The 4,506-nt window shown below is 51.6% G+C and overlaps 1 long non-coding RNA gene across 1 annotated transcript; it reads right to left on the reverse strand.

Annotated features, from left to right (window-relative positions):
• Positions 1 to 216: 216 nt before the first annotated feature.
• On the reverse strand, positions 217 to 2,240 carry LOC134471255 (uncharacterized). The gene is made up of 2 exons (XR_010040541.1): positions 1,769 to 2,240; positions 217 to 1,157 (listed from the first exon to the last, which is right to left on the reverse strand). It is a non-coding gene; the product is annotated as an uncharacterized LOC134471255 (long non-coding RNA).
• Between the last annotated feature and the right edge of the window lie 2,266 nt (positions 2,241 to 4,506).

Consider the following 4,506-nt stretch of genomic DNA (forward strand, 5'->3'; position numbering starts at 1 on the left):
CACGGGTGGTGTGAATCGGAGGGCCTAAATTAGGATAGGCAGTGAGTGGCAAAGCAGGATAGAGAAAAGCACCATGGTGTGGTCAGCAAGGGGAGGTCAGGAAACATGCAGTGTCAGTGTAGGATAGGTTTCTGAAAAACATCGCGGGGTGGTGCGCATCGTTGTCGGTGTCCGAGCTCCCGGCCGGCAGGAAGGACACACGACAAAGTCTGGCGGTGGACAACCTTTTCTTTTATTTTCCTTCTCCGTACAGCCTGCCCCGAAGCCTCTACCGGTCCGCTCCCCGCGGCTCCTTTTGTGCTTCGCTCCGAAGCCTCCTCTGGTCCGCTCCCCGCGGCTCCTTTCGTGCTTCAGTCCCTCTCTCGGGGGTGGAGGCACTGGCTATATATAGGATTAATAGCTAGGCAGACTACCCTGTGAGGCGGGAACTTAGTGGGGTGATAAGAAACAGGTGCCACACAGGCGGGCTCGATGAGAGGGGTAATCCAGCTCAGGCTTTTGTACTTTCCCACAGGCCTCGCAATCACCGCGTCTGATGACTTGACAGTGCCACGGCTCCCAACATCTCCCCCTATTTTATTTTAAATGAATACGCGCATCGCAGCCCGTCCTGGATAGAGTGCAGAGGCCTATGCCCTGATAGGAGGCCCACCAAGGGCTCTCGGCGTCGGCCCGGGTCGGCCGTCCCCGAGTCTGCCGAGGCCCCGAGGCCCTCGTCCTTTTTTCTAGGGCCAGGAATGAACCGGACGGAACCTGGTTGCACATAGGCATGCACTCATTTCTCTCCACGAATCCCCTCGGAGAGAAATTTATCTAACAATCCAGCGGCTTTCGAGCGGAACGGGGTAGGGCCTGGCTTAGGTTGAGTCGTGCTGGGGAGGCACGCTCTTACCCGTCATTGACTCATCCACCCTGCTACATGTTGTTGTCTAGGGAGGAGAATGTGGGAAGCCTGTCACTTTTAAACGCGGTCGTAGGCCATGCGAGCGAGCCATGCGTATGCCTGAGGATCTTTTTGTCCATTTTGGGCTACCGCTATTTCTATTCATCTTGTTGGTTGGTCTGTGATGGATCTCCGGCAGGGCAGGTCTGATCTTCAGTCGAGGGCTTTGTCGCGTCAACCTCTCTGGGACCAACAGTGGTTTTCGTCCCGGTTCCTGCAGAAAGACACAAACCGCGCCTCGGCTTCCTCTTTTGTATCTCTGCCCTCCTTGACGGACCCTTCTCGGGAGCTTCCTGACTGTGCCTGTTCAAACACCTCGCATACTTCTACAAGTTCTTGAGAGCTCCCCCCGTAACTACCCTCACTCTTTAGGCACGTGTGTATCATTTCCCACAACGGACGAGCAGAGACTGAAGCTCTACCCTCCCGTTCTGCTAGGGAAAGGTCTCTGCCCAACTTCTCCCAGGAGGGCAGGTTTACATGCCCTGTAGGCAGAAACCAGGGAGCAAAGCTGTCAATCTCTGCAAGGAAATTTTCTAAAGTCTTACGCCCCACCTTGAGGTCCTTGGACTTTAGGAGTCTCCGAAGGACCAACACCAAGGCTGTGTATCTTTACTGGGCATGTTTCCCATTTTTAATATATCTTCTGTTATTTTTACTTGTATGTTTATGTTTTACACTCTTTTATTACCTTAAGTTCTGGTGTTATGTTTCATACTCACCGCGTGAGGCCCAAGAAACCCGCCACTTACGCGTGAGGTTGAGAGGAGTCTACAAACCCTGTAGGTGCGCGCCACCCAGGGCCCAGGCTTATCCTCTACTCACCTGTCTTGCAGCACTGTACTGGAGCGTTGTCCACTTCACGTCTCGGGGGTGATCAGTCCCCGTGCGGGCCTCCAAATGTCGGTGTCCGAGCTCCCGGCCGGCAGGAAGGACACACGACAAAGTCTGGCGGTGGACAACCTTTTCTTTTATTTTCCTTCTCCGTACAGCCTGCCCCGAAGCCTCTACCGGTCCGCTCCCCGCGGCTCCTTTTGTGCTTCGCTCCGAAGCCTCCTCTGGTCCGCTCCCCGCGGCTCCTTTCGTGCTTCAGTCCCTCTCTCGGGGGTGGAGGCACTGGCTATATATAGGATTAATAGCTAGGCAGACTACCCTGTGAGGCGGGAACTTAGTGGGGTGATAAGAAACAGGTGCCACACAGGCGGGCTCGATGAGAGGGGTAATCCAGCTCAGGCTTTTGTACTTTCCCACAGGCCTCGCAATCACCGCGTCTGATGACTTGACAGTGCCACGGCTCCCAACACATCGTAACGGTTTCTAACAGGCCATTCACTAGTAGGAGTGAGTAAAACATCACAGCATGGTTTGAATCAGAGGGCCTGAATCAGGATAGGCAGTGAGTGGTAATGTAGGATGGAGAAAAGCACCACGGGGTGGTCAGCATGGGGAGGTCTGGAAACATGCAGTGTCAATGTAGGATAGGTTTCTGAAAAACATTGGGGGGTGGTGCGCATTGTTAGTGTTTCTAACAGGCAATTCACTAGGCGAAGTGATAAAAAACATCGCAGGGTGGTGTGAATCGAAGGGCCTGAATCAGGATAGGCAGTGAGTGGCAATGTAGGATGGAGAAAAGCACCACGGGGTGCTCAGGATGGGGAGGTCAGGAAACATGCAGTGGCAATGCAGGATAGGTTTCTGAAAAACATCGCGGGGTTGGGAACATTGTAAGGGTATCTAACAGGCCATTCTCTAGTAGGAGTGAGAAATACATCATGGTGTGGTGTGAATCAGAGGGCCTGAATCAAGTTAGTCAGTGATTGGCTATGTAGGATGGAGAAAAGCACCACGGGTTGGTGAGCATGGGGAGGTCAGGAAACATGCAGTGGCAATGTAGGATAGTTTTCTGAAAAACATCACGGGGTGGTGCGCATTGTAAGGGTTTCTAACAGGCCATTCACTAGTAGGAGTAACAAATACATCACGGGGTGGTGTGAATCCTAAGGCTTGAATCAGGATAGGCAGTGAGTGGCAATGTAGGATGGAGAAAAGCACCACGGTGTGGTCAGCATGGGGAGGTCAGGAAACATGCAGTGTCAATGTAGGATAGGTTTCTGAAAAACATCGCGGGGTGGTGCGCATCGTAACGGTTTCTAACAGGCCATTCACTAGTAGGAGTGAGTAAAACATCACAGCGTGGTTTGAATCAGAGGGCCTGAATCAGGGTAGGCAGTGAGTGGCAATGTAGGATGGAGAAAAGCACCAAGGCACGGTCAGCATGGGGAGGTCTGGAAACATGCATTGACAATGTAGGATAGGTTTCTGAAAAACATCGCCAGGTGGTGCACATTGTACCGCTTTCAAACAGGCCATTCACTAGTAGGAGTGAGAAAAACATCACGGGGTGGTGTTTGTCGGAGGGCCTGAATTAAGAGAGGCAGTGAGTGGCAATGCAGGATAGAGAAAAGCACCACGGTGTGGTCAGCATGGGGAGGTCAGGAAACATGCAGTGCCAATGTAGGATAGTTTTCTGAAAAACATCGCGGGTGGTGAGAATTGTAAGGGTTTCTAACAGGACATTCACTGCAAGGAATGAGAAAAAGATAACGGGGTGGTGTGAATCGAAGGGCCTGAATTATGATAGGCAGTGTGTGGCAATGTAGGAAGGAGAAAAGCACCATGGGGTGGTCAGCATGGGGATGTCAGGAAACATGCAGTGGCAATGTAGGACAGGTTTCTGAAAAACATCGGGGGGTGGTGCGCATTGTTAGTGTTTCTAAAAGGCCATTCACTAGGAGAAGTGATAAAAACATCACAGAGGGGTGTGAATCGGAGGGCCTGAATTAGGATAGGCAGTGAGTGGCAATGTAGGAAGGAGAAAAGCACCATGGGGTCGTCACTATGGGGAGGTCTGGAAACATGCATTGGCAATGTAGGATAGGTTTCTGAAAAACATCGCCGGGTGGTGCGCTTGTAAGGCTTTCTAACAGGGCATTCACTAGTAGGAGTGAGAAAAACATAACGGGGTGGTGTGAATCGGAGGGCCTGAATTTGGATAGGCAGTGAGTGGTAACGCAAAATGGAGAAAAGCACCTCGGTGTTGTCAGTATGGGGAGGTGAGGAAACATGCAGTGGCAATGTAGGATAGGTTTCTGAAAAACATCGGGGGGTGGTGCGCATTGTTAGTGTTTCTAACAGGCCATTCACTAGGAGAAGTAATAAAAACATCACAGGGTGGTGTGAATCGGAGGGCCTGAATTTGGATAGGCAGTGAGTGGTAACGTAAAATGGAGAAAAGCACCTCGGTGTGGTCAGTATGGGGAGGTCAGGAAACATGCAGTGGCAATGTAGGACAGGTTTCTGAAAAACATCGGGGGGTGGTGCGCATTGTTAGTGTTTCTAACAGGCCATTCACTAGGAGAAGTAATAAAAACATCACAGGGTGGTGTGAATCGGAGGGCCTGAATTTGGATAGGCAGTGAGTGGTAACATAAAATGGAGAAAAGCACCTCGGTGTGGTCAGTATGGGGAGGTGAGGAAACATGCAGTGGCAATGTAGGATAGGT

Source organism: Cavia porcellus, unplaced genomic scaffold, assembly GCF_034190915.1.
Source record: "Cavia porcellus strain 051 isolate PalLab524CR breed Dunkin Hartley unplaced genomic scaffold, mCavPor4.1 scaffold_18, whole genome shotgun sequence".
NCBI lineage: Eukaryota > Metazoa > Chordata > Mammalia > Rodentia > Caviidae > Cavia > Cavia porcellus.